This window comes from Bubalus kerabau, chromosome 1, assembly GCF_029407905.1.
Source record: "Bubalus kerabau isolate K-KA32 ecotype Philippines breed swamp buffalo chromosome 1, PCC_UOA_SB_1v2, whole genome shotgun sequence".
NCBI classification, from domain to species: domain Eukaryota; kingdom Metazoa; phylum Chordata; class Mammalia; order Artiodactyla; family Bovidae; genus Bubalus; species Bubalus kerabau.
Genome location: NC_073624.1, coordinates 229,212,041 through 229,237,001, shown reverse-complemented (window position 1 = coordinate 229,237,001; position 24,961 = coordinate 229,212,041). Strand labels below are relative to the sequence as shown.

At 40.4% G+C, this 24,961-nt stretch overlaps 1 long non-coding RNA gene across 1 annotated transcript in view; it reads left to right on the top strand.

Moving 5' to 3' along the window:
• Window positions 1–2,342: 2,342 nt before the first annotated feature.
• LOC129635183 (uncharacterized) overlaps window positions 2,343–24,961 on the top strand; it is a 236,949-nt gene continuing 214,330 nt past the window's right edge. The window contains exon 1 of the long non-coding RNA XR_008706142.1: window positions 2,343–2,661. This is a non-coding gene — a long non-coding RNA (uncharacterized LOC129635183). The remainder of the gene's footprint in view (window positions 2,662–24,961) is intronic.

Sequence of the window (24,961 nt, the reverse complement as noted above, 5' to 3'; positions counted from 1 at the left end):
TATTTTTATTTGGGATTGCAAATTTTTGCCTATGCAAATTTTTACCTACTGCAAATTCTTTATATATGGAAAGAATTTTAAGTAGGTGATCTCTTCTGTTTTTGATTCTAACATTTTAGATCTAGAATATGATTTTTAAACATTATTTATATGACTCAATTACTTTACCTCTTGCATGGGCCAAATATTATGTGTGAAAGTAACATTTTTGTTTTTGAACTTTCTTGTAAATTGAGAGCTTTGATGTTTGTTCATCTGGGAGTATACTGGACATCTGCTTCACAGAGATGCTCATAAGAACACCCCTTATGTCTGCACATTGCCCCAGACAGCAGTGACACTAGCCACATCTGCTTTCTTCCCCAGGGGAACTGCCAAGGGCCAGGCTGAAAGAACAGCTGCACGGTAATCCTGACAACCAATTACTTATTCATGAAACAAACAAAACAGATTTTTGTCTATCCTAGAACATGTAGCTTTGGGACTGTACTGAGCGGAGAAAAGGATGGCCAAACAGAGAGATGACATGGAGGATCTGCATTTTTGGTAGTTTTAAAGTTCTAAGGGATTATTCAGATTTATAACCTGACCCTCTTCCAAGTCCCATGGCATTCCTTTCTTTTCTTTCCAGTTATACAAACTCTGTGTCTTCCTTTGTTCTTGTATCTTTATATTATGCTATCCCTCTTTCATGTGCTTGTAGATCCTTGCACTTTTCCATTAGGGCACTTATCATAGTTTGTAGTTATACTGTCTGTGTGACTTTAAAAAACTTCCTGTGCACCATCTAGATTGGAAGCTCCATGAGAGCAGGGACTTTGTTTCAGTCACTCAATTCTATATTCCCAGAGTCATTACCAGTGTCTGACATATGGTAGAACCTCAATAAAGGTTGAGTGAATGGGTTAATAAAAAAATGAATGAATGAAACTTTTGATTCAGGTTGTGGCCCCTTCTTGTTAATTATGAGAGGGAGAAAGTATTAAGACCATAATCTACCTGCTTTTTGCTCATGAGAAACATAAGGAATTAGATAAGACTGCTCACATTCATAGCAGGTGCTCAGTAAAAGTTTATTGAGAATAATAGACATAGTTTTCATTTGTTTAGGATGTATTGCTCTAGATGTGCTAGTCTCTTCCTGATTTTCAACTCAGTAACAATTATGATCAGGGATGATCACAGTCTTTTGCTGAGTCCTTGCCCTGTACTAGGCATGGTGTTAAGTAATATACTTATGGTATTTGACTTGATCCTTCAAATGACCCTACAAAGAATGTGTTATTATTCCCACTTCCCAGATGAAAGAGTACAGGTTCAAAGAAGTTAAGACACTTGCAGAGATTCAAATCCAGTTCTATCTGATCTGAAAAGCAGTGCTTTCAATAACCATGCAATTCTGGTTTCACATTTTCTATTTAGAACTTAGGATCCTAAAGAGAATGATTTCCCTTGTGAACACTTGATGGTTCCCCTTTGTCTTAAGAAAGTGAATGACCAGGAAACTCAGTTTATATTAGCATTAATTTACCAAGCATTACAGGAAATCCCTTTAGTTCTGAAAGTTCTTTGGAAGTAAGGGTAGCAGGGAACAGGTGAAATTTTAGGATGTCTTGAAGCCTGAGTGGGCAGTGTTGTTTCAGACTTCCAAGGCTCCTTCATGGGTGAATCATAAATTGGGGCTGTGGTGAGATGTAGGACAAAAGACCTGCCTTTGAGTATCTGTTGGTCTTCTTGGGGGAGAATGGATTCATGTATGGGAAACTCGCGGAAGGAGAGTCTGAACTGGGGCTAGCTCCTTGGGACAATGGAAACAGAACCATCCATCTATCCATCCAACCAACCAATCACTCAACCAACCAATATTCAACATCTCTTATGTGCTAGGCTCACATTTCAGTGAGCAAGGTAATCAAGGTCCATGACCTCAAGGAGTCTATGGACTCTTGGGTGGGCCAAGGTCCCAGATATGCAGTCCTGTTATATCACTGACTCCTGTTAATTGTCTCACCCTACCCAGGAAGTAACTGCATAGTATAATTGTTCATATAGAATACATGAGGAAACAAGTTCAGAGAGGTTAAGTAAGAAATTAACTCTTGCCCAAAGTCCTTCAGGTGGAAAGTGGCAGAGTCAGGATACCTACCATCTGAGCCTCATCCAGACTGCAGGTATTGCATAAAAACTGAAGCTCGACATTTGCTAAATTTCATGGAATTTCAGCTGGATTGATCTTGTTTACCTGAAAATCCTGCCCAAGGTGCATGGTGGTACCATTGAACAATTTCACTGCTTATCAGAGAAGCTTTTAAGCTCTTGGTAAAATGAAGGTGATAATAGGTTTAATAATTCTTTGTGGGAATTTTGTGAGGAATAAGTGAGTTAATGTATGTAAAGTGTTTAGTGCCTGGCACATGTCATGTAAGTAGTGGCTATGATTGCTGTGGGTCTATTGACAGGCATTTGAGAAGAGTATTTATGCGAAGAAAATAATGAATTTCAGCTTGGAACATGTGGAGCAAGCACTTAGAGTTTGCATCCAACTGGATGTAAAACCATTTAATGTCCATATTGTCCACTTGACATTATGCGCCATGGGGTCAGAGACTGCCTGGGTCACCCTTGTACCTACAGCATGAGAAAAGTGCCTGACTCACAAAGGTACTCAATATTGATTTATTGGATAAATGATTGAATGAATATGTGATTGCATGGTTGGCATTATTTAGGATATAAGTTATACATGGGTAAAATAATTAAATAACTAAGTATGATCCCCCTCTCCCCAAAAGGACACCAGAAAATGAGAAATAGAGAGAAATGCGAGTGAGTGTGGTCTTCCTACAGAGACTCCAAACAGTGTATTGCCCAAAGGAAGAAGTGGGGTTGTTCTCTTTCCAATTCTTGTGTGAGCTGTCCTTCGAGGGCCTTGAGGTGTTCTCGGCCAGGGTTTCATAGTGCCCTGGCATTCTCTGCCAGCCAAACTATGTTGCCAATCATCATGAAAGTAAAGAATCTTTCTTCCTGTCTTTTGACTTCAAACTGGGGTCAAAGGCCTTAGGCTGGTGTGAAAATAAATAAAGGCCCAGAGCAGACAAAGGCCATTCTGCAGCCAGCCGTCACTGTAAACACTGGCCTTCCTTTCCTCTAGTCTGAAGCTCTCAGTACTTCCGTGGGCCCATCATGACCTCAGTTGGCCTAGTGGCCTGGTGGCTGCAGCAGGTCCTGGTGGTCTCATGGTAAGAGATGGGAGGCTTCTGAGGGACGTCAGAGGTAAGTGACAACTCTGGAAATGTGTGTGTGAATGCATACTCAAGGTTATGATACTTTTTACTTTTTTGAAGGATGTACAACACCCAATTTACAAATAATAAAATGTAAATGCTAAGGTAAATTCCATATTAATTTTCAGACAATGCATTCCGTGATAATTCAGAACTCTTGTATCTAGTGTCAATCATGGTTGCAGTTGGATAACAAGAACAGTTTTGACAAGAATGTTCATTGATATTTTCACTAACAAGTAAGACAAAAGTGAAACAACAAAGAGCTTGGAAACCACTCATTTGTCAATAGTGTGAGTGACTTTTTTTCTGAGTTTGAAAGAATATTGCCTGCTTTTTGTGCTTATCACTGTGGAACAGCTATAGGCTTGTCAGCTTTAAGTATAATCTACATTATTAGTTTCACTTTCTTAAATCTAGACAATCAACAGAACCATAATTAGGTCTCTATTTGTAGCATTTGCAATTTTCTGTGGTATAACTACTCCTACTTTGGCTAATTTCGATCTACTAGTGTGATGTTACTGACTATGGGGCTGGGAAAGATATGCACACCACCGTATAGTGACTACCATACAGATGTGATAGATGTAAATGACCTTAGAAGCAGATTCTACTAAACTAATCAGGAAGTGATGAGTTTTGAATATTTATTACCTATTTTTAAGGTGGTATATTTGATCATAAGTTTCAGTTCAGTTCAGTTCAGTTGCTCAGTTGTGTTCAACTCTTTGCAACCCCATGAATCGCAGCATGCCAGGCCTCCCTGTCCATCACCAACTCCTGGAGTTCACTCAAATTCATGTCCATGGAGTCGGTGATGCCATCCAGCCATCTCATCCTCTGTCATCCCCTTCTCCTCCTGCCTCCAATCCCTCCCAGCATCAGAGTCTTTTCCAATGAGTCAACTCTTCGCATGAGGTGGCCAAAGTACTGGAGTTTCAGCTTCAGCATCATTCCTTCCAAAGAACACCCAGGACTGATCTCCTTTAGAATGGACTGGTTGGATCTCCTTGCAGTCCAATGGACTCTCAAGAGTCTTCTCCAACACTACAGTTCAAAAGCATCAATTCTTTGGCACTCAGCTTTCTTCACAGTTATAATTTCACTTTTAATAATGGCTATGTTTAACACCCACCTTATCAAATCCTTAAAATTTAATAGCTGGCTTTCAGGAGTGGGTTTGAACCAGCTCTGGCATACCACTGACTCCAGCCTTGTTAAAGAAGATAAGAGTGCACAGGCATGAGGCCAAGAGGTCTGGTGGATAAGCCAGTGCCTAGCACTGGAGATGACCTGGAGCAAGCAACTCCTGGGACCACCAGAAAAGGAAGACAAAGAGGAAAGAGACCTCTCTTGTTCAGGAAGAAAAGTAAATTCTCCTGGAAACCCCTTGCAAGTTTGAGAAATTCTTCACTCACTCCACCCATAAAGATAACATTTACTCCTTGATGTTTTGTGTCTTCATGGAACTTGTAGGATTAAAGCATGCCTAAAATAATATAGTCTGTGCTAGTTGCTTGGCTTTTCAAGTGAGCTTTGCAAAGTCAGTGGCCATGTCAGTTTGTCTGCCTCATCAGAGCATTGCCTGCAAATGATTGCAAATCCTCGCAAAAGACTACAGGAAGTTTTGATCTCCCTCTATTAGCACTTTCCTTTTGACATGTGTTTAACATGGCAGACATTTTGACCTCTGTCCTTTGGCACCAAGGATGCTTTGACTCCATGTTTATAACTAGCACTAACATGGTTGATTTTTTGTCAAGAACGTATTTTTCTTAATTAGTCTCATTAAGCCATTTCAATTTAAAAATCAATGTTCAGTATAGTACAGTGAAACTATTTCTACTTTTTGTCATTTCTTATTTTATCAAAATCAATTTTACAGGAATTCACTCCTTTATGTGAATTTTTACAAGGAAGGCTTAATTATCAGTTGTGATTTATCTGTATCAAATGTAATTGTATCAAATTTTAGCTTCTTCCAGGGTGAATTTTCTACTGTGGCTTTACTTCTACTAAGTCCAGTTTTCCTGAAACACATTTGGTTGATCTGAACTTTGTCAGGACAATGTGATTCAATGTTTAGTCATTAATATATTTTGCTTTATGTAGTTTAGCTGTTGTCAGTTTTCTTTTGAACTGATTTTTTTAAACAGAACAATGAGAGAAATTCCCAGCTAGGCATCTATAGAGGTCAGGAGTGAAGCTAGTAAAGGCAGACTGGACCAAATATGAATGAAATGCCATGGGCTAAGTTTTTGTGAATAGCAGACAGGCAGATCAGTAGTAATTATCAATGACAAGAACTTTAGAGAAACAATGAAATGCCATTTTGCATTAAGCATGAAGCATGACAATTTTCTAAAACTACTCAAAGTTTGTGAACTGTGTGTGTAATCCCCATTAAGGCTTCTTGACCCTGGCAGGCCCTTGATGCATGTTGAAAAGAATTGAGTTGAATGGGCATGATGTAGCCAAAGAGCCCAGGCTCTGGGTCAGGTGATCTGGGGTCTGAACCCAGCTCTGTCACTCCTTGCTGTGTGTACCTGGTCAGGCCCATTTTCATCTGGTGGTCTCAGACTGTCAAAACATGGGTTGATCTCTAAAAGTTTTTAGATCTTCTTGGAAATCTGAAGAAATCTATGACATCTGTCTTCAGAATTACACACACCCTTATTTTGTGTATAACTTTAGAGAGTTTATGTGCCCTTTAATGGCTGCTCAAGGATAATGAGTTAAGAACACCCAACCCAGATGATCTGTTAGGACCTGTCTGGCGTTGACATGCCAGTACCTAGGTAGGTGATATGTATGTACATCTGCCAGCTGATGCCTGAGAGCTGACACACACACACACTGTTGATGGCATAGAAATGGAGAAATCCTGAAAAGAAGCATCTGGAACCCTTAGTTTGCATGACTGGTTCATTAGTATTTTCATTAATAATATTAATGATTAAGAGCATAGGCCTATGGGTTGAGCTGCCTGGGTTAAAATCCCAGCTCTGCACAAGTGTCTTGGTCAAAACACTTAACAGTCTGGGCCCTGGTTTCTGCATCTGTAATATGGGAATATTAATAGTACCAACTTCATAGTGTTGTTGTATGAAACAGTTAGATATTAAATTATTACTTCTTACTACCTCTTAAAGGAACCAATGCTCAGAGAATTTTCTATCATAACATGTGGTAATATTACAGTCCATGGGCTTCAGAGACCATCTAGTTCAACCCTTCATTTTACCAAAGGAGAATCAGAAAGGGAAGAGCTTTCACCAAGGTTGCTCAACTCACTGGAGTCTGTGTTGCTCTCTGAAACTACCCTTAGACACTGGGAAAAATGTCAACTCACATGATGTCTTCGGCATGCCACTTTTCAAGGCAAGAGAAGGCCCATCTCCTCGGACCAAATCCTATGTGTTTCTGTAATATATTTATCGAGTTCTCTGATGCCAGCTGTTCCTGCTTTGAGTGTAGAGTGATTCAGGGCAGGTTGGACATTTGAGGGTATGATTTCTACAAAAGCAATTTGTAAGAGCCTCTGATTCTATCTGGAAATTACTCACCCCAATTCTAATAACAAGGCTGTTATGACCCCGGCTTTTGTGACTGGCCACCCCTCCCAGAGCAGGTATTTCAACCACCCATCTGCAACATGTAGGGGTTGCTTAATATCACCACCACTCAAAGAACTGGAGCTTCTGGGGGAAACTTTTCTGACCTAATCACCTTAGTATCTGACTCAAGGTAAAAACTAAGGTGGAAGCCCACCCAAGACATTTCTCAGTTCTACTGGGCACCCAACGATACAGGATGGTCCCTGAAGACTGGGGTTAACTTTGCTGTTGAGGAACTGTAGATTATAGAACTGGTAACGGCCTGTGTTGCTACTCTCTCAAAAGAAGTAGACTCCTTCCTCAGAGCCCACCCATTAGCACATTACCCATCCATGAGTACTTCACTGCCCTGCTGATTTCAGCAGCTGGTAGGAGGTTGTGAGAAGAACACTGCCAGCCCCTAAGGGGTCCTGAGCAGGGCACCCAGGTTCCCCAAGTCTTGGTATCCTTGTCTGTATGGTATAACTGTTTTGAGAATTAAATATTAATAATAATTACAAATAACATTTTTGAACACTTAACAATCACAGTATTATTATTAAGAGTATTAACCAAGGACTTCCCATTTGTCTTGCACTGTGTCATGTGCTTCACAGGGATGACCTCATTTAACCTTCAGAAACATCCTCTGGGGAGAGGTGTGTCCTGTTACCTATAGAGATGAGGAAGCAGGCTCACAGAGGAGAAATGAGCTGCCCAAAGCTGATGAAAGACAGACAGAGGGCTTGAATGCAGGGTAGTCTGACTCCAAGCTCTGAGCAGGTGTCCTTCACGCTCTCTTGCTGCCTCACTTGCTCTCTGCCATGTTCACTGTGTGTCAGGACTTGCAGCATCTTAAAAGCATTTATAATAAATACATTTATCCTCACACCAAATATAGTGTGTGGGTGTGAAAGCTCATAGAGAAGAAAGAGTCCTCTACACATGCTCGTTTTTACCTCATGTGAAGTTATCTGACTTCAACAGTGGATACCCCTGGTATTTTATTTATTTTTTAATTTATTTATTTTTTTAATTAAAAAAATTTTTTTTTTTACCCCTGATGTTTTAAAGGGCCATAAAGGTTTTGGGGAGTTCAGAAGGATTGGGGTCCCGAAAGGCCTATGAAAAATGTAGACAGATGTTCAAAGAAACTCTGCTCTGGGTTTTAGGAAGGTAATTTTGTGTGAGACTTGGCTGGGACCTCAGACTTGAAGTCGGACGAACTGTGCTGTGATACTTAGTAACACTGGGACCTTGCAGACATGACTTAACTTATTTGCATCTGTTTTCTCATTTGGAAAAGGGGATATTCTAGAACAGGGTTGCTGTTCTAGAAGATTAGGGTTGCTCTGAAGATTGAGAGAGATAGTGTATTTAAATAGCCTACAGTCTTGTGTGTAGAAAATATTCAATAACTAATAGATATTATAAATTTTATTCTGTGTTCTATATAGTAAATAACAACAGCTAATATTTACTGAGCATTTCTGTGTATCACTCATTGGGTTAAGTATTTGGCATGTATTGACTTATTTCATGTTCAAAACATCTTTGAGGGTAGGTACTATTAATATCTTCATTTTACTGATGGGAAGCCACGTCTTGGAGAATTTCAATAATTTGCCTAAGATCTCACACTTTGTGAGTCATGGGGTGGGGTTTGCAGTGGGCTGGTCTGACCTCGGCCCATGTGCTTTCCAGGCTGTCCTGATAACATTTACTCCTGACTTGGCTTCTTTGCAGTCTTGTCTCCAGGTAACCCTAATCATCCACTCAAGTCTCTTTTCAGTTAATTGAAAATACAATGTAGTGTGTGTGTGTGTTGACAAAGGCCAACTTATCTGGGAGGACAAGTATGGACATTTACTCACAAGGAAACTGAGAGTCAGAGTTCACAATCCCTCTGAACTCCCCAAAACCTTTATGGCCCTTTAAAACATCAGGGGTAAAAAAAAAAAATTTTTTTTAATTAAAAAAATAAATAAATTAAAAAATAAATAAAATACCAGGGGTATCCACTGTTGAAGTCAGATAACTTCACATGAGGTAAAAACGAGCATGTGTAGAGGACTCTTTCTTCTCTATGAGCTTTCACACCCACACACTATATTTGGTGTGAGGATAAATGTATTTATTATAAATGCTTTTAAGATGCTGCAAGTCCTGACACACAGTGAACATGGCAGAGAGCAAGTGAGGCAGCAAGAGAGCGTGAAGGACACCTGCTCAGAGCTTGGAGTCAGACTACCCTGCATTTCCAAAGAGGAACTATTGATTATTGTAATATAAATATACTCTACTTATTTTTGAATATATTTTAAATGGCAAATGTCCTAGAGGGAAAGAGGTACTGCAGTTATGACTAGAGATAGGAATAAGAGAAAAAGAACAAATAGAGCAACCCATCCCACCCCTGCACATTCTACCATGAAATCTCATCTGAGGCTGTCTCAGGTTCTCCAAGATGGTTTGGCTATGCAAGAATGCAGAGAAAATTGGTTTGAAGGGACACAGATGGAATGAGAGGAAAGGTTGTTTGGAAACAACTCATAGAGGAAAAGCAGCCCCTACCCTTTCAACATGCACACACACACGCACATACACACACAAAGTGTGCACACATGTATACCATTCCCTCCCCTCAAAACCCATTCTTTTCTGTTGTGTATTCCATTCTCTCCCCAGTGCGTATGGACTGATCTATAGGAATGGTTTCTAAATGTCCTGGTTGCTATTCAGTTCATGCCAGCAGCCTCTGAGTTCCCAGTTATTAAATCTCCTGGGTCCCTGTGATTGCCTTTTGTGTCCCTGCCCAAAGTCTTCTGAATGGATAATCCCCAATGTCCGTCCACATGAAAGTGAAAGTGAAATCGCTCAGGCGTGTCCGACTCTTTGCAACTCCATGGACTGTAGCCCACCAGGCTCCTCCACCCATGGAATTTTCCAGGCAAGAGTACTGGAGTGGGTTGCCATTTCCTTCTCCAGGGGATCTTCCTGACCCAGGGATCAAACCTGGGTCTCCCGCATTGCAGGCAGACGATTTTACTGTCTGAGCCACCAGGGAAGCCCATGCACATGAAGGATGGGATAAAACTTACATAGGGAAACTACCAGTGCAATCTGGACAATACAGAACTCTGTCAATGACTGTACTAATATAAATAAGCAGTCTGAAATTGCCAGCACTTTGCAGTGTCCCAAACTTAGATTCAAATTCTCTCCTCAGGGTGATCCACAAGAATATATAGTTATTTTGGCCAAGCTATGGTTCCTGCTTAATGATTCAATAATTAAGGTGTGATTTCTGGATGTGTGGGAATTCAGAGATTTTTCCAGCTATGTTTCTGTTGCTTGAGAGGTAGACCTAGGTTCATAGTACTTAATATCTGTGAAACTTTAGCAAATCACTTAACTTTTCTGAGCCGTGGTTCTTTCAGCTGTAAAATGGGGATAATAAATAACAAACCTTGTATAATAATAATAATAAACAACCTTGTATCACAAGGTTCTGAAGTTAATGAGTAAATGCATCTAAAACACTTAGCACAGTGCCTGGAATACAAGAGCCATAACTTAACTAACAACTCACAAGTGGAATTCAATGTCTCCAAAAGGAACCGAGAGAACTTTAAAGAAAATAAATTACAAAACAATGACAACATCAAATTCTTCCATGATCCAAGATATTTGTTTTCTGTGTATTTGTGTGTGTTTCTATGAGTGTGTGTTAGAGGTTTTTCATTTCTGTCATGATTGGGTTCAGTAGGGCACAAGTAGACCAGATAAATCAGCATCCCAAATCCAAAAAAGAAAGCAAAGCTAGTACCCTAGACAATGAGTCATGGGGATTATGCTTTTTGAAACATGAGAAGGAATATGTGACCTGACCTAGGGTTTCTGTGCTTGTCTTTGGTGTGAGATGCAGCTTGCAATATGCAGATTTGACACAATATTTCAACTTCCCCCCAATTCCTGTAATTTAATGGAAAGATTATTTGAAATCAGGATAATTTTGAAGAACATAATTGTGAGAGCTATAGACCATAATCACAGACATGTATTTGGAGCCAGATTTATAAAACTAGTTTTGTATTATATTTTTAAAAGCTCAACCTCATTGTTTTGTATTCAGTGCAAATCTTTTCAAATTCAATAGGAGAAAATCCTAACTTCAAAATTTAATTTAGAAGTATTTAAAACAAACTCAGCTATTTGTAAACTTCTGCTAGGAAGGGGCAGTGTGTGTAAAGTCACTCAGTCATGTCTGACTTTTTGTGACCCCATGGATTGTAGTCTACCAGGTTTCTCCATCCATGGGATTTTCCAGGCAAGAATACTGGAGTGTGTTGCCATTTCCTTCTCCAGGAGATCTTCCTGACCCAGGGGTTGAACCCAGGTCTCCCGCATTGTAGGCACATGCTTTACCATCTGAGCCACCAGGGAAGCTCAGGAAGGGGCAGAGTCTTGCATAAATGAGCATAAATGACTTATGAGAGCAACTCAAGGTCATAGAAACTTGTAAAGGAATTTGAGGCAGTGTTCCAGTTACTTCTGGAGAAGGAAATGGAAACCCACTCCAGTATTTCTTGCCTGGAAAATTCCATGGACAGAGGAGCCTGGTGAGCTATATAATCCATGTGGTCTCAAAGAATCAGATATGGCTGATTTACACATGTATTTACACATGACATCCAGTTACTTATTGTTGCATCAAAACTTTGTGACTTTAGGTAACACCTTATTATTTCTCTTGGCCTGGTGGATTTACTACGTTCAACCAGGAAGTTCTGTCTTGAGGAGTGTTATGTAGTTGTAGTCAGATCGTGGCTGGGACTAGAGTAGTCCAAAGACTCGACTGGGCTGGGCATCCACGATGGCTACCTCGTAAGCTAGGGGTGGATGCCAGCTGCTAGCTGGGAGCTCAGCTATGGCTGTGGTGTGCTGAGACATGGCCTTTTCATGGAGCTTGGGCTTCTTACAGCATGGTGGCTGGGATCCGAAAGACAGCATTCCAGGAACTAGCTTTCCAGGAGTCTAAAGTGGGAACCACAAGACTTATGACTTAGCTTTATACGTTACACAGTGTTACTTCTCCTGCATCATGTTGGTTGTACAGGTCTAGCTTGCAGATTTGGTAAGGGAGGGGACTACATGGTGGTATAAATACTGGGATGTGTGGTTGACTGGGAGACATCATTGAAGATGAGAGAGATCCTACAGGGACTTTATGAGATCAGGTGGCATTCCCATCTAGGGGAGGATATTTGAAAATTACTTTCATTTCCATGGAAAAAAGAGAAAGGTGCTTTGTTGTCTGCTGTTCACAAAATCCTGTGGTTTCCTTGGAACTTCTGCCATGGAGCTCCTAGCACACATGCACAGGTTTTTATTATCTAGTGAGGCTGGAATAAATCAACCTTATCTCTAAGAGATGCAGCAGTGATAAGAAACAAATCACGTTTTCTGCCCCTATGTGGGGCAGGCATGACTCTGCCCCTGGCGAGAGGCAGGTGCTACAGCAACCTCAGGCTTTTCTTGTGGGCATCTGGAGGAGTGGTGAAAGTAAGAGATGGGTTCACCTTTAAGTGCACTCTGTATAAAAACTTACTTGGTCTATAGAGTGATTTTTAGATGAGAAAACCCATGTGCTAAAGAACCTCCTCAGTTTTCAGATGAGGTCTAGAATGAGGATGTGACTTGGTGACATTTATATACGAGTTAAGTGGTGTGGGAGTAACCAGAACTTTGTTCCAAGTTTTAATCTGATGATCCTCACTGAATCACTCCACTGCTTCCTTGTAAGGTTTCCCTTTGTTTCTGTACTCGTTCCTGGGACCTAGTTTTTTTTCCAGAGTTTGTATATAGTGAGGCTCTCAGAAAAGTACCATAAGGTAGCTTGAGTAGGAAACCCAGTCGAATTCATGGGATTTATATGAAATGTGCCTGAGAACATGGATGTAAAGACCACACAGGTCTCTTCTGGAATGGTGCTGGGAGCTAGAGGCCCAGGCTTATCTCTCCTTGAAAAAGCCATGGGAGAGTTTTGACTTGGGTAAATAACACCACATTTTTTCATGCACTCAGTAAATAGTTATTAGATTTCTTCTATGAGCCTCATACCATCCCAGGTTCTAGAAATAGACCAGTGAAAAATCTCACAGAATCCCTGACGTCCAGAGAGAATATTCCTAAAAATTCCCACTGGTGGCAAATGGAACCAATCTTTGTTCAGAACAAATAAGGTTGGCAATTATGTATTTCTTTCCTCCACATGGATGAGTTACAATGGTTAAAATTCTAATTAAATTTAGAAGCATTTGCTTTACACATTTCTTCTAAAAAGTTAGACTAATAAGATGACTGTGGAATGGATATAAAATTAAGAATTTCAGATGTGAGAACTAAGCACAATGAATTCCCATGAAAGAGATTAGTTACTGAGTTAATTCTTCATTTTCCAAAAATCTTTTCATAAACAATAGCTCCCTGGCATGGAACTAGAGTCTTTGAAAACTCTGCCTCTCCTCAGAATTCTTGATATTACCTCATCTTGTTGCATTGTTAAATAATCTCAACCCTTTTGGGTGTAACTGATTTAACAAGTTAACACTTGATGCTGTTTAGACAATGTGTCCCTTACAGGAGCAAGACGGAGCAGGACTGGGCAATGATGGGATGGAATGGGATTTAGGCCCCTTGAGTCTGGTTCCCTGAGCAATTATCTTTCTCCTATTGGGCTTGTGATGCCTTCAAGTCACCCAAACAAATGACTTAAAAAGTTGTCAGAGAAGATATCTGTCATTTAGTCAAAACTATTGTGAGCATGAATGATTTTACTAATGTCTGTTTTTCTAATCATCATTCAACAAAATTTTATTTAGGATTTACCGTGTGCCAGGTAGTTAATAGAGGTTCCTACCCTGGCAGAATTTAACTTCCACTGGGGCAGAGAGACAGTACAACAAATGGGTGAAGGTGGGAATTAGTACCAGGTGAGAGTAAGACAAGGGATTGTGATAGGGAGCAACTCGGTGTTAGTATAAGCTGGGTGGCTATTCCATTGTGGTGGGGACTAGCTGAAAATTTCAGTTCAGTTCAGTCACTCAGTTGTGTCCAACTCTGCGACCCCATGGACTGTAGCACACCAGGCCTCCCTGTCCACCACCAACTCTTGGAGCTTACTCAGACTCATTGTCTGTTGAGCCACTGATGCCATTCAGCCATCTCAGCCTCTGTCATCCCCTTCTCCTCCTGCCTTCAATCTTTCCCAGCATCAGGGTCTTTTCCAAGGAGTCAGTTCTTTGCATCAGGTGGCCAAAGTATTGGAGTTTCAGCTTCAGCACCAGTCCTTCCAATGAATATTCAGGACTGATTTCCTTTAGGATGGACTGGTTGGATCTCCTTGCAGTCCAAAGGACTCTCAAGAGTCTTCTCCAATATCACAGATCAAAAGCATGAATTCTTCAGTGCTCAGCTTTCTTCATAGTCCAACTCTCACATCTATACATGACTACAGGAAAAATCATAGCCTTGACTAGATGGACCTTTGTTGGCAAAGTAATGTCTCTGCTTTTTAATGTGCTGTCTAGTTTGGTCATAACTTTTCTTCCAAGGAGCAAGCATCTTTTCATTTCATGGCTGCAGTCACCATCTGCAGTGATTTTGGAGCCCCCCAAAATAAAGTCTGTCACAGTTTCCATTGTTTTGCCTTCTATTTGCCATGAAGTGATGGGACTGGATGACATGATCTTAGTTTTCTGAATGTTGAGCTTTAAGCCAAATTTTTCCACTCTCCTCTTTCACTTTCATCAAGAGGCTCTTTAGCTCTTCTTTGCTTTCTACCATAAGTGTGGTGTCATCTGTATATCTGAGGTTACTGATATTTCTCCTGGCAATCTTGATTCCAGTTTGTGCTTCATCCAGCCCAGCATTTCTCATGATGTACTCTTCATATAAGTTAAATAAGCAGGGTGACAATATGCAACCTTGATGAACTCCATTCCTGATTTTGAATCAGTCTGTTGTTCCATGTCCAGTTCTAACTGTTGCTTCTTGACCTGCATACAGATTTCTTAGGAGGCAGGTAAGGTGGCATGGTATTCCCATCTCTTGAAGAATTTTCCAGTTTGTTGTGATCCATGCATGTAGTAATATATGGATGTGAGAGTTGGACTATGAAGAAAGCTGAGCACTGAAGAATTGATGCTTTTGATCTGTGATATTGGAGAAGACTCTTGAGAGTCCCTTGGACTGCAAGGAGATCCAACCAGTCCATCCTAAAGGAGATCAGTCCTGAGTGTTCATTGGAAGGACTGATGCTGAAGCTGAAACTCCAATACTTTGGCCACCTGATGCAAAGAACTGACTCATTTGAAAAGACCCAGATGCTGAGAAAGATTGAAGGCAGGAGGAGAAGGGAATGACAGAGGATGAGATGGTTGGATGGCATCACTGACTCAGTGCACATGAGTTTGAATAAACTCTGGGAGTTGGTGATGGACAGGGAGGCCTGGTGTGCTGCAGTCCATGGGGTCTCAAAGAGTCGGATATGACTGAGAGACTGAACTGAACTGACTGAGTGCAGCACTTTCACAGCATCATCTTTTAGGACACAACCTAAAATTTGGTTGTGTTTAATTGCTGTTCAAACCAGTCTTGAGAAGACAGTTGGGAAGAATAATGAGAGAATTGGATATTGGGTCAGAAATTTCTGAATTCTCTAACTAGATTTGCAACTAGTAACTTTGTGTGATCTCAGCTTTTTCAGGCCTCTATTTCTTCACTATCATTAAGAGCTAGGACTTGGTGGAAGATCTTGAAGGTTCTTTTAGTTCTAACCTTCGAAAATCTCATTATCTGGGCTAACATTTAACACGAGCTTTCAGTTTTAAGCCTACCTGGGTTTGGTAAGATTGCCTATAGAAAGCAAAACACTAGCAATGTCTGTTTTTTCTTTTTTTAAATTAATGCTTAGTATTTAACTGTTTTTTGATTCCAGAATTCTTTCCCATACATTTTTCTCTTGATCCTCACAAAAACCCTTTAGAGATGAAGAAGCAAGCTTAAAGCAGCTAAAGAACATGTGCAATTTCACATGGGCAGTAAACATGGGGTCTATTGAACAGGGCCTGAAAGGGAAACAGTCTATTATGATTGGGTCAAAACAGCCCTACTCAAATGGCAACATTTGTTTCTTGCCATTAAGGCTGGATACTATTCCACTGTGTGTTTATGTATGTACAATCTCACATTTTCTCTCTCTATTCAGTTGATGATGGACACTTAGGTTGTCTCTATACCTTGGCTATTGTGATTAATGCTGCAATGAGCAATAAAGAAAATCCTGCCATTGTTACAACATGGATGAACCCCGAGGGTGTTATGCTAAGTGAGATAATTCAGATGCAGAAAGACAAATACTACATGATATCACTCATGTGTGCAATCTAGAAAAATCAAACTCTTAGAGGCAGAGAGAACATAGTTACCAGGGGACTGGAAGTATGGGGAATGGAGAAATGTTTGTTAAATTTCATATATGCAGGATGGGTAAGTGCTGGAAATCTAATGTATAGCTTGGTGACTATAGTTAACAGTGCTGTACTGTATACTTGGAAGTTGCTAAGAGTGTAAATCTTAATTGTCACTCCCCTCCCTGCACACATACATACAAAGAAAACTATGTGAGGTGATGGATATGTTAATTAGCTTGACTGTGGTAAACAGTTCACAGTATGTATATGTATAATAATCATATTGCACAAAATTGTACATACAATTTTTATTTGTCAGTCATACCTCAAGAAAGCTAAAAAAAGAAAAAAAAACAGCCCTACTCAAAAATATTGACGCAGTGAACTTTAATTTCCTTTCAAATATCACAGTTCTACATTTGTGTCTTTTTAAAAAATCACACTTGAGCTAGGGCTCTTGAGTCTCAAGTCACAAAAATGATTGAGTGATATCTATAGATTACTGTGCTCTTACCAAGGACACAAAGTCCCCTAAGGCTTAATGGAGATATGATGATATAGCTAAACCTATATAAAATGACATTCAACTTATTTAGGAATGAAGGTAACTACATTGCTGCAGGGAATGCAAAATGAAACAGTCACTGTGGAAAATGCTCTGACAGTTTCTTATAAGTTAAACATACACTCAACCCGCACTTGTCCTCCTAGGTATTTGTACTAGAGAAACAAAAACTTGTGAAGACAAAAACATGTAAAAAAATGTTTGTAGTGGCTTTATTCATAGTTGCGAAAACAGGAACACCCAAATGTCCTTTCCCTGGTGAATGGATAAACAAACTATAGTACATACACACAATGTAATACTTCTCAATAATAAAGAGGAACAGATTCCTGATAGATGCAACAACTTGGATGGATCTCAAATGCATTATGCCAGTTAAAGTGAGTCAGATTTCAAAGGTTATTTACTGTGTGATTCCCCTGTCATGGCATTTTGGGAAACACTTAAGTTCAGAAAACTGATCTATGGTTGCAGGTGCTGAGACTGGGGGCAGGGACTGGTTATCAACGGACACAAGGGAATTGCTTGATGTGATGAGACTGTTTTATATCTTGATTGGGGTAGTGATAGCGCAACAGAATGCATTTGTCTAATTCACAGAACTCTGTAACTAAAAAGGATGAATTTGATTGTATGTAAATTATGCCTTAAAAGCCTGAATGCCTCAAAGTAGCAGTATGTACCTGTGTGCTTTGATTTTAAAATGTTTTGAGTGAATAGCTTTCTGTCAGAAAAACATCCCATTCTTATGCACCAGTGTCTATTTTTTGAGGATGTCAATTGGGGTCAGAATTAATAAAATTTCCAACAAGAAGCATCTCAGTTAAACCTATCAACTTGCTTAAATTCAGGAGACCATGAAAGCCAGTTTAGAAATAATCAATGAAAAACCTTTCATTGCTTCAGTCTCCAGGACTCACTTCTTACCTTCTGTTTTTGTAAACTTTTAAAATGCTACCTCTGTAATCCATTATGCTTTTAGTATCATTGCTCATTTTGACTACATACCAGATTGCAGACTCTTTGAGGTCAGAGAACTGAGTGGAGCACAGGCACACCAGGTCATATAGGAAGACGATTTCTCTTTCAGAGTATGTTTTGAGGATAGGTACAGCAGCACATTAAATTAAATTAAAAGATGTTTGCTCCTTGGAAGAAAAGCTATGACCAACCTACACAGCATATTAAAAAGCAGAGACATTACTTAGCCAACAAAGGTCTGTTTAGTCAAGGCTATGGTTTTTCCAGTGGTCATGTATGGATGTAAGAGTTGGACCATAAAGAAAGCTGAGCGCCGAAGAACTGATGCTTTTGAACTGTGGTGTTGGAGAAGACTCTTGAGAGTCCCTTGGACTGCAAGGAGATCCAACCAGTCCGTCCTAAAGGAAATCAGTCCTGAATATTCATTAGAAGGACTGATGCTGAAGCTGAAACTCCAATACTTTGGCCACCTGATGCGAAGAACTGACTCATTTGAAAAGACCCTGATGCTGGGAAAGATTGAAGGCAGGAGGAGAAGGGGACAACAGAGGATGAGATGATTGGATAGCATTACCGACTCGATGGACATGAGTTTGGGCAAGCTCTGGGAATTGGTGATGGACAGGGAAGCCTGGCATGCTGCAGTCCATGGGTTGCAAAGAGTCAGACATGACTGAGTGACTGAACTGAACTGAACAACAACACAAGAGACAACTTTACACATGGACATCACCAAATGATCAATACAGAAATCAGATTGATTACATTTTTTTGTAGCCAAAGATGGAGAAGCTGTATATAGTTAGCAAAAACTAGACCTGGAGCTGACTGTGGCTCAGGTCATCAACTCCTCATAGCAAAATTCAGGCTTAAACTAAAGAAAGTGGTGAAAACCACTAGGGAAGTCAGGTACAATTTAAATCAAATCCTCAGAGAAGGCAATGGCACCCCACTCCAGTAACTCTTGCTTGGAAAATCCCATGGACGGAGGAGCCTGTTAGGCTGCAACCCATGGGGTCACTAAGAGTCGGACCCGACTGAGCGACTTCACTTTGACTTTTCACTTTCATGCATTGGAGAAGGAAATGGCAACCCACTCCAGTGTTCTTGCCTGGAGAATCCCAGGGACAGGGGAGCCTGGTGGGCTGCTGTCTATGGGGTCGCATAGAGTCGGACACGACTGAAGTGATTTAGCATAGCATAGCATAGCATGAATATACAGTAGTGGTGATACATAGCTTCAAGGGATTAGATCTACTAAACAGAGTGCCTGAAGAACTATGGACAGAGGTTCATAATATTGTACAGGAGGCAGCAGACAAAATCATCCCAAAGAAAAAGAAATGCAAGAAGGCAAAGCGGTTGTCTGAGGCAGCTTTACAAATAGCTGAGGAAAGAAGAGAAGCAAAAAGCAAGGGAGAAAGGGAAAGGTACACCCAACTAAATGCAGAGTCCTGGAGAATAGCAAGGAGAGACAAGAAGGCCTTCTTCAATGAACAGTGCAAAGAAATAGAGGAACACAACAGAAGGGGAAAGACAAGAGATCTCTTTAAGAAAATTGGAAATATCAAAGGAACATTTAATCCAAAGATGGGCACAATAAAGGCCAGAAACAGTAAAGACCTAATAGAAGCAGAAGAGATCATGAAGAGATGGCAAGAATACACAGAAGAACTGTACAAAAAAGATCCTAATAACCTGGACAACCACAATGGTGTGATCACTCACCTAGAGCCAGACATTCTGGAGTGTGAAGTCAAGTGGGAAGCATTGCTGTCAATAAAGCTAGTGGAAGTGATAGAATTCCAGCAGAGCTGTTTAAAATCGTCAAAGATGATGCTATTTAAGTGCTGCACTCAATATGTCAGCAAATTTGGAAAACCCAGCAGTGGCCACAGGACTGGAAAAGTTCAATCCTCATCCCAGTTCCTAAGAAGGGCATTACTAAAGAATGTTCAAACCACTAGACAATTGTACTCATCTCCTGTGCTAGTAAGGTAATGCTCAAAATCCTTCAAGCTAAGCTTCAACATCACGTGGACTGAGAACTTCCAGATGTCCAATCTGGGTTTAGAAGAGACAGAAGAACCAGAAATCAAATTGCCAACATTCGCTGGATCCTAGAGAAAGCAAGGGAATTCCAACAACAACAACAACAACAATGGCAACAGTAAAAACACATCTACCTCTGTTTCATTGACTATACTAAAGCCTTTGACTCTTGGGTCATAACAAACTGTAGAAAACTGAAAGAGATGGGAATACCAGACCATCTTATCTGTCTCCTGAGAAACCTGTATACAGGTCAAGGAACAACATTTAGAACCTTGTATGGGACAACTGACTGGTTCAGGATTGAGAAAGGAGTATGGCAAGGCTGTTTATTGTCACCCTGTTTATTTAACTTATATACAGAGCACATCATGCAAAATGCTGGGCTGGATGAGTGGCAAGCTGGAATCAAGAATGCTGAGAGAAATATCAACAATCCCAGATATGTGGATGATACCACTCTAATGGCAGAAAGCAAAGAGGAACTAAAGAGCCTCTTGATGAAGAGGTTGAAGGAGGAGAGTGAAAAAGCCAGCTTAAAACTGACTATTAAAAAACGAAGATCATGATACCTGGTGAAATCACTTCATGGCAAATAGAAGGGGAAAATATGGAAGCAGTGACAGATTTCCTCTTCTTAGGCTCTAAAATCACTGCAGGTGGTGACTGCAGCTATGACATTAGAGGACAATTGCTTATTGGAAGGAAAGCTATGACAAACCTAGGCAGTGTGTTAAAGGCAAAGACATGAGTTTTCCAACAAAGGTCAGTATAGTCAAGGCTATGGTCTTTGCAGTGGTCGTGTGTGGATGTGAGAGCTGGACCATAAAGAAGACTGAGTGCAGAATTGATGCTTTCAAACTGGTGCTGGAGGAGACTCTTGAGAGTCTCTTGGACAGCAAGGAGATCAAACCAGTCAGTCTTAAAGGAAATCAGTCCTGAGTAGTCATTGGAAGGACTGATGCTGAAGCTCCAATAATTTGGCCTCCTGATGCAAAGAGTTGACTCATTGGAAAAGACCCAGATGCTGGGAAAAACTGAAGGCAGAAGGAGAAGAGGGTGACAGAGGATGAGATGGTTGGATGGCATCACTGGTTCAATGGACTTGAACTTGGGCAAACTCAGGGAGATGGTGAGGGACAGGGAAGCCTGGTGAGCTGCAGTCCATGGGGTTAAGAAGAGTCGGATGAGAAGAGACTTGGTGGCTGAACAACAACAACAACTAGGAAGAGATTTACTTATGGCACCATGTTTCTTTGAAAGTAGGAACCCCCACTAAACAACTAGGTAAATGTGGACATCTACCTTTCTGGGGACACATGCTAACAAATTCCTTCCCATATCCCAACCTGAAAGACTATGCCTTGAAAAGAAATGAAGTATTGCCCAGTCCAGAGTGAGGCAGAGGATGAGTCAGGGGTTTCATCTTAGTCAAAAAGATGTACAATTTTACATCGTTTTCTTCTCTCTTTGTGGCATGCCATTCTCATGAGTCATGAGTCCAGATAAGGCCCTCAAGATTCTTCTCAATATAATTCTTCAGGCAGTCACTGTCAATCTGCTGGAGCTGGCATTTATATGCAGGTCCTTTGCAACAAACAGAGGTGAAGTAAACTGGCTTAAATAATTTAAAAAAATGTATTGCTCCATGTGACTTAGAAACCAACAAGGTTTCAGGAGCATGTTAACAATATGTCAAAGCTGTTGCCATCTCTTGTTTCTGCTTTCCTCTATCCCCAAGCTTTATACGGCTTCATCATGGTGACCAGCAGCTCCCTTACATCCCTCTTCCCCAAGATTTGATAGTAAAGAAACCATCTTATTTCACAATGCATTGGAGAAAAGCCCTGGGTCTGATGATCACTGTGGCAGGGTAGAATTCTACTCTTTGGCCAGCTGGGGACACCTGGACCTAGGGATGAAGCACAAGGGAAGGGGCAGAAAACCCCCCCACCCCTGCAGCAGAAATAGGAATGTAGAATATTGTTATTAGAAGGGGAACATTTCAGTTTGGTGAGGTAAAACCAGTGTGTCTTACCTCATTTAAAATGTTACCACTCAGAGCAATTCAGCTCCCAATTATGCAGAAGTGGGAAAAAGGGAGCTGCATTTGGTTTCCTAGAATATCCATCTGGATGAACTGAGTCTCTTGGTTCAGTATGCATTTATGGGCTGCTTCCACCCCATAATCTTGTTTCTTGGTGGCTCCTACTCTCTGTCTTGGTGGCTCCTACTCTCTGTCTCTTTCTGGGTCATCTTCTACTCAGGACCTGGCCTGTCCTCTATTGCCACATCCCAGGCCATAGTCATCTTCATGACCATGTAACCTTAGCAGAGGCAAGATGAGAGCTTCTCAAAAGTAACTGTAACAAGGCAGTTTTAAAAAAAGAACACCAATGAAGCAAAGTGAAAAAAAAGTATTCAGAATGCCTTAATAGGACATATTTTATAGAGGATGTAGTTTAATTAAAATTAAGTAAAGCTTAGCCATTGAATACATCCCAGAATGTCAGAGCAGTAGGGGACCTTTAAAAAGTTTCCAGTTCACCCTTATTATCTTATAGGTGGGGGCACTGAAGCCCTGGGAGGGAACAACTTCCCCAAGCAACAGCATCAATGTCAACGTCAATGTCAATGTCAACGTCAATGTCAATGTCAGAGCTGGCCCAGGACTAGTGACTTTTCCTGGTTCAGTTCTTTTCCCAAACATGATGCTTCTGCTGGTCCAACCTACTAAAATGATCTTTCATAAGACCAAGATATGTTGTAACAGCTCATTTTTTTTTTAGCAATCTCTATGCAAGCAAATATTTTTAAAGAAAACTACATAAACATGTAACGCATTCTCATAGTTCCCAAGTAAATGATTAATATGGAATGGCATAAAAATCCTGTCTCCTTCCCTTACCCCTGTTTCATCTATCCATAGCAATGCTTTTTATTAGTTTCTTGTGTATTCTTCCAGAAATATTTTGTGCATAAATAAGCAATTTAATGACATAGTCTCTCCATTTTTTAAACAAATTATAGCATGCTATATACTTGGCTTTTACACTCAAGTTGTTATCTTGGAAAACTTTCCATATGAATATATAGAGAGCATCCTTATTCATCTTTACAGATGCCAAGTTTTCCATTGCACAACGGGGACCCTAATTTATATAGCTGGGTCTCTAATGATGTCAATTTTGATGGTTTCCAGCATTTTGCCATTGTAAACAACACTGCAACAACAACAAAAAAACTTTATATAAATGTCATTTCATGTTTTTGTTATTATATATAATATAATATATGTAAAATAATATATATCATATATATGATATATATATATATAAGATAAATTCCACAAAAATAAAATAGAATCTTAAGGGTATGTACATTTGTGGTTTTGATAGATGTTGTCAAATTGCCCCCAATAATAGTCTCCTATAAGGTAGACTTTTATAATACTTGAGAGTGCCTTTTTCTCCATGTCTTCTCCAACACAGCCTGTTACCAAAATTTGTATCTTTGCATATTTGATAGTACTAATAAAGTATCTCAGTATTTTAAAACTCAAACTATAGAAATGCAAACATTAATAACCGAATCTCCCTTCCCCACTTCTGAATTCCTTTTCCAGGATACTTTCTATGATCATTTTGACAATAAGTTCTCATTAGCTAACTTTTCTTTTTTACTCAAAATACATCATTAGTTTTATTCAAAACATACAGATCTGCCTCATTCATTCATACAACAATTATTTCCTGAGCATTTATCATGTTTTAGGCCCTGGAAATAAAGCACTAAACAAGACAGATACTTTCCGTGTCTCAAGGGGCTTGTATTCTGGCTGGGAAGACATGTGCTGCTGCTGCTGCTAAGTCGCTTCAGTCGTGTCCGACTCTGTGCGACCCCATAGACGGCAGCCCACCAGGCTCCCCCGTCCCTGGGATTCTCCAGGCAAGAACACTGGAGTGGGTTGCCATTTCCTTCTCCAATGCATGAAAGTGAAAAGTGAAAGTGAAGTCGTTCAGTTGTGTCCGACTCCTAGCGACCCCATGGACTGCAGCCTACCAGGCTCCTCTGTCCATGGGATTTTCCAGGCAAGAGTACTGGAGTGGGGTGCCATTGCCTTCTCCGGGGAAGACATGTAGCAATGGATAAACCAAATAGACTATTATGTAATAGAATGTTAAGTCCCTTGAAGAATACACAGGGTGGCTTGGTAGAGGTGCTAAGGTGGGGATACAGCCTGACCCACCCCCTGCATCTAAGATTGTTAAGAACAAATAGGACAACGGCTACTAAGGGAGCAAACATTATTAATAGTAGGAATTTATTTGATCTTATAATTTTTTATTGGAGTATAGTCGATTTATAATGTGCCAATCTCTGCTGTACAGCAAAGTGACTCAGTTATACATTCTTTTCTTTATATATATTCTTTTCCATGATAGTTTATCAAAGGATGTTGAGTGTAGTTCCCTGTGGTATACATTAGGACCTTGTTGTTAATCCAGTGTGTGTGTTAGTCACTCAGTCGTGTCCGACTCTGTGACCCCATGGACTACAGCCCACCAGGCTCCTCTGTCCATGGGATTTTCCAGGCAAGAATACTGGAGTGGGGTTGCCGTTTCCTTCTCCAGGGGATCTTTACAACCAAGGAATCAAACCCAGGTCTCCTGCACTGCCAGCAGATTCTTTACTCTCTGAGCCACCGGGGAAGCCCTGTTAATCCAGTAGTGATTTCTCATTTGTTAGTTTTGGCCTGGACTGACCTGTTCCTTTGGTATTATGTAGACAGAATTCAGATCAGCCTTAAGATCGCCTCAGAGGTGCTGAGCTAGAGACAGAAAAAACCCTTCCAGTTTCCCTAGTGGGCTAAAAACACAAATGTCAGTCTAATTCCTGAGGACATGAGCCAGAACTCAGTTAAAAGAAAATGATCTCCTCATTTTCACCAAGCAATAAACAACTCATTGTCTTGAGGTTTAGAAAATCCCATTTGGATTTGGA